Genomic DNA, 6,283 nt, shown 5'->3' on the forward strand with positions numbered 1-6,283 from the left:
ACCGTCATTTTCAAAATTATGTTGATAATAGTAATGATCTTATTATTCAATAACAAGTTTAAAAATATAGCTAAGGATGTCCTCCTCGTGGTTTCCTAGTAGAAAGGTATTGATTCCTCCCATAAGAATTGCATAGTTATCACTTTCACATTTTATTTCTTCCATAATTAGCTTTGTAACTGTGGCCCTGGGAAATAAAAAGCTTCAGCTTTTTCCTTCATTTCTCCCTTTCTTTCTTTTCTTCACTTCCGCCTTTTTTCTTCCTTCTTTTCTTCTTTCCATTTTTCTTCCTCCCTTTCTTCCTTCTTTACTCATTTTGCTTGCTTATACTTGCTTTTAAAGTTTTTTTTTTTTCAATTTGCTTTTAAGTTAAAGGAGTTGGGGGGGGTGGGAAATCACTCTGGGGTTTCTCTGGGTTTCTGGTTTCAATCTGGGTTTGGAATGAGAATTATCCCAGGCTCCCAGCCCTTCCTATGGCTCCTTGCTGACTGCACCTGAGCTGCTGGACTGCTGTGGTATTCCATGTTTGCAGCAGGTGCATGTGCACTGTGAGGAGAGAAGGGTTGGCTACTCTGCAATTCTTTCTTGGTGACTGTCCAGAATTTTGTATAGAGTCTAGAAGGGCTATTCCCTTGCTGCTACGACCCTAATCCTGTGTTACCAAACTACCTGCCAGGGCAGTTTTGGGGCTGAGACAGATAGAATGGGGAGATAAGTCCAAGGAGACTGCTCAAATGACCCTAAGCCACACTTGAGAGTACCCCAGAGGGTGCACTGCAGGGAAGAAATCAGATATCAGATCCCCCCTAGTGGAAATTTCCTAATGTACTCCATTTACCACTAACTGCTTGGTTCAAGCAAAAATTCCCAGAGACCCACAGGAGCTTGGTAGAAGGCTGTATCAATTAGAAGGCTGGTTTTTAGAGAGATGGTTTACCATGTCACTAAAGTCAAATCTTGGTAATCCTCATAACTCCCTGCAAATCCAGGTTTACAAGCTCCTATGATATGATTATTCCAAGTTCCTGCTGGTACCCAGATATAAAGCAGCTTCAACTAACCACAATGGGCAGAGATTTAGTCAGCCTGCTTATTTAGTTTTTCTGGTTTCAAAACCGTTCTTTTGTTTCAAATCTTATTTAAATTTTCTTAAATCTTCTTCCCTCACTAAAAAGTCTAAAGAGCAGATACATGTTATTCATTATTTGAGTCATTATGGCATTTAGAATTGATCATTCTGAACATATTTGTCACTGTATACTATTTTTGTTGCAATTAGAGAAGGCAGATAGTATATTAGATTCTCAATAGACACCAAGGCCAGCTTGTTTTCTAATGTTTTTGTTCTTTCTTTAAAATCCTAGTGGTAATTAAGGGCTCTGGTTAGTATGGTTATAACGAGTTGAGGTTTGGCTGTAGTAAGTTTATTCTGTTTCTTTGCCCTTGCTTAAAAATTTCTTTCGACGTGATTTTAAGAGTTTTTCAATTTTGACGTGGTTCACCACTACAGTTATATTGCAAAGAAACTCAAAGGGAAGGCACTCACTTGAATTTAATAGAGAAAATATCTCCTGAATGTGTGCATGCCAGGCACCTGACTTTCATTATTTTTCTGCTTTCCCATATTACAGTGTTCAATCCCTTAGGAATCAATCAATCCATGTGTTTGGCGGGTGCACAAGTGCACCATTAGGACCATCACTGTGATGTCCACGACTTGTCACTTTCTGTCTCGTTTATTTGCAGCTCTCATGAAAATCTCCTCAAGTCCAAATATCACCCATACTTTCAGTTCTTTGTTAGCGGGACTATTATTTTCTTCTTTCAAATATTGCAACATTTTGGATGCTCAGGCATAACGGTCATCCCCAGAAGAACCCATCCACTGGACACAGCCAAGCCTGGTGACACATGCTTCAAAGCAAGGTGATGTTTTGATCCCATTTATAGCTTCTGCTGGTGCAAAAATTGGTGGCTGTACTTCATGATATTGAGTCACACTTTCTAAGTTTTTTCAAGAAACTGAGGAAAAGGCTTCTTTTTCCCCATTTAAAAAAATACCAGTGTTAAACCTATGAACAAGTATACTGTCTGGACAAAGTTTACCTAGGAAATTCACAGAGCATGACAGGTTTTCTTACTTTGCTGCATTATGATATAATTAATTTGAGAAGGGATATTCAGAGCATTTTAGAAGTCTGCTTTAGGAACAGCGATCATAATATAGTAATTCCATCTCTGTTCTAGGGAAAAGAATTACCACAAGGGCCATGTTGTAAAACCTCTTTTCCCATAAAGGGCTTTTTCAAGAATTTTCACAATGGTAAATTAGTCTTTTACAACTTGAAACACATTTCCCGCTAGAAATTATGTATAAACAGCAGTGTTTTCAGGTAGGAATTTCTTCCCACAATTTCATGAGAAACTATTTTCGAAATCGTAGATTCCAAGAAAAATTGAAAAACCAGAACAATAGGAAAAAGAATTATAATTCTCCTGCAAGAATTAAACCTTACCAATCAACCTCAAGGCCTCATTGGTTATAAGAAATTCACAAATACCAAGTCAAAGCAAGAGAAGTAAAAACTGACACAAGAAGTTGAAGTTAAAAGGCAAGGTTTCCAGGCACCATAATGGGCTTACACAGGAGAGAAACAGCCAGTCTAATCAGCCACTGGCTTCCAGCTGCCATGTAATGTGTGTCCATAGCCTGGATACTTGGTATCCTTCATTCAAATCCCGTGAGAGGCATTCCATTGATCAAGCTTGAGAAACAAAAGTAACTGGGCAATTTAGACATGTAGCTTAGTATTATGTTGTTAACTTGCTAGAAAGTGTAAATGTAACATTATTTGAATACTACCAAACAATGTTCACTACCATTTTCCAGTATTTATTCACTGTAGGCTACAGTTCTCAGTAAATATTTTTCTAAACTTAATATTTTTTATTTATTAATCAACTATTTCTAGGTAGCCACAATTGTGCATTTTAAGAATATGCAGAATGTTGGACATATTTTATGGATAACATAATTTTGGAAATTCCCAAGAATTCCAATTTCTTTTTCTGAATTCCAAATATTAAAATGTGTCAGAACTTGGAAATACTAGCAATTTGCTTTCCAGGCATAGCAAACAGACATTTACAATATTGTCTGTCTGCCCAGCACCCCTCCCTTCTCCTGGACCCACATCCTTCTCCCCTCCCAATCACATGGCCACAGTAAAAGCTGTCATGCTCCTTCCCCTGGCCACACATGATTGATCCAAAGATGATCATTAATGAGACATCCTCTGAATTTTCTCAGACTGGAACTAGGAAAAACAGTCTACTTCCACCTAATGGCAGGAGCTATGAAATGTAAACAGTACAGAGAAATATAGATGAGGAACATAGAGACAAAGAGAGGAGGACGCTCAAGTTCCCATTGTCCATGAATCCACCTGCCCCTCCGTCTTTCCTTGGGTTGGCTGTTCAACCTTGCCCTCAGCTACTATCATGGTTTCCTCCTCTTTGATTAAGTAGTTCAGGCTGGGTTCTGATGTTTACAATCAAATGAGGAATTGATTAATACATGGGGTTGACTTATTTAATAATAATGTAGTTAAATATTTGACCTCTGATAATAAATGAATATAATAACTAACAATAAAAATCATAGTAATAAAAAGAAAGATGACTTTAAAATGGCAATGCCACTGTAGCTGTGACACAGCAAGTAATCACCAGATATCAATACATTAGGGCGAGTTAAATTATCAGAACTTCTATCAAAAACAAGCATAGAAATAAAGAATTATCATTCTAGTAGGGTAAGCTACAGGTTCCCAAAGCACCCTACCTTTCTTTTTTTTTTTTTTAAACACATTCTTCTGTTTCCCTGTTTAAGTGGTTTATCTCACTCATAACCTTTAAGCTGTGTTAAGTGTAGGAGTCATCACTATCTCCTTCATCACTATATCCTCAGGACCTAGCACAGAGTCAGACACATGGCAGTTGCTCCACAAAGATTTCTAGAATAAGAACTAAGGAACACATAAAAGTAGGAACAATCAGGGTATGTCGATGAGGAAAGACTGGGAACTGGACATGGGACTTGACCCCGGTACCTTGATTGGTAAGAGGAAGAAAGGCTTATGTATCAAGCAAAACTAAGGAAAATTCCAGACAACAAGACAATATTGGTGGCCTAACATTAAAGGATCATGGTTACGAAAGGACAGAGGAGAGATACTATCTATCATAGAGCTGTCTGGAATAGCCCCGAAAGAATCCAGGCCAACACGTTGCTTCGAAAACCTCCACCAGTGTCATCCTCAGGGAGCTGGAGTAGTTCTTCCCCAACCCCCAACTCCAATCCACCATATGCTGAACTGGACTGGCAATAAATGGAATTGTGAAGGCTCAGCAAAAAATTTACCTTGGATTTATTTGAAAGCAGAAGCCACAAGAGGGCAGAATGAATGCTGAGGTTGGGCTTTGTTGCCTGTCCTATCTCAGCTGCCTTCAGTGATGGGGTTGTGAGGGTAGACACAAAGTTACCAGAATTTTTAATTTGGGAGCTTTAACTCAAGTGAATATTATTTCATATGATAAAAATGAAGGACTACCTCTAGACTGGAGAGTCTAGAAAGTAGATAAATACTTTAGGCTGATTGAGGATGAAGGAAAATGGGTTTTAAGGCTGAGAACTAGAGAGAGGCCAGGTCCTTAGAGCTTAGCGAATGTAATTCCAAGGAGTTTGTAACTTTACCCTCTAGACTGCTACTACTCAAAGTGCGGCCCCTGGGCAAGAGCACTGTCATTGCTTGTTTAAAATACGGAATCTGGGGCCTAGACCTATTGAGTCAGAATCTGCACTTTAACAAAATGCCCAGATTGTTTGAGGTCACATTAAACTTAAAGAGGCATGAGTCTAGACAATAGGGAGTCATTAGAATTTCATGTCGGAAGTGTCATGACCAAACGTGTGTTTTAGAAGGGGGATTGTAGAGGACTGAGTAGGGGACTGGCACTGAGCCACAGACTAGTCACAAGGATATGACAGGCATTTAGGCATGAAACATTATAGACTCAAACATCAAAATGAGAATTTTTTTAAAAAGCAGAAGCAGATTATACAATTAAGATATATTTGAAAGATGAAATCAGCAGGACTTGATGCTATATGAGATACAGGGTTTAAGAGGAGAAAGGGGAGAAATACAGTAGGTGTTTAGATTGTCTGCCAGATAGGCCAATGTGACAAATGATGACATAACTCTTTTTAAGATCAAGAATACAGAAAGAAAAACCACCAGAGAAATAAAGAACTATCGTTTTAGCTCTTGACAGCTTGACTTCTCAGGTGTGCCTAGAAAGCAGGTGGAAACACTGGTGGGAAAGCTCACAGCATGATTGTGAAATTAAATAAGGCACTATAGCAAAAACACGTGGCAAATCACCAACACTACAAATACATTAAATAGCATTTTAAACAACTTAGAGGTTTTTGGCCGGGAGTGATGGCTCATGCCTCTAATTCCAGCATGTTGGGAGAGGCAGAGGCAGGTGGATCACTTGAGGCCAGGAATTTAAAACTAGCCTTAGCAACGCAAGACTCTGTCTCTATTAAAAATACAAAAATGAACTGGGTGTGGTGGCACACACTAGTAGTTCCAGCTACTCGGGAAGCTGAGGTGGGAGGATCAACTGAGCCTAGGGGGTTGAGGTTGCAAGTGAGCTGTGATCACGCTGCTGCACTCCAGCCTTGGTGACACAGGGAGACTCTTTACAAAACTAAAAATTAAATTAAATAAAAATGGATATGCTTCTTTGCGGTATTTTTTCTTTTATATTCTCATTTTGGTGAGGTAAGGAAGGATTAACAGCCATCATCATTATTCTGGTCAACCCTAATTTGGAGTTCTAATGGCAGACATGAAGGTGAAAACTCTGCAAGAAGGGTAGGAAGGAAGAAATCTAAAAGAAGAGGAATAATTTACAAATAGTTCAGTGGTGATTGAAAAAGTAATATATACACAACCAGAAGTCACTGATAGTATGGAGTGCAAACCTACATTATTCAATATGGTAGCAACAAGCTACACATGCCTACTGAGCACTTGAAATGTCACAAGTCAAACTGAGATGTGATATAGGTGAAAAATGCACACAGGAATCCAAACACCTACTTTTAAAAAAGGGGTGAAGTATTTCATTAATTTTTACATTGATTACATGTTTAAATGATGGTATTTTGGGGTATCTTGAGTTACCTCAGATATATTATTAATGTGGA

The sequence above is a fragment of the Cebus imitator genome, unplaced genomic scaffold (assembly GCF_001604975.1).
Source record: "Cebus imitator isolate Cc_AM_T3 unplaced genomic scaffold, Cebus_imitator-1.0 Scaffold351, whole genome shotgun sequence".
NCBI lineage: Eukaryota > Metazoa > Chordata > Mammalia > Primates > Cebidae > Cebus > Cebus imitator.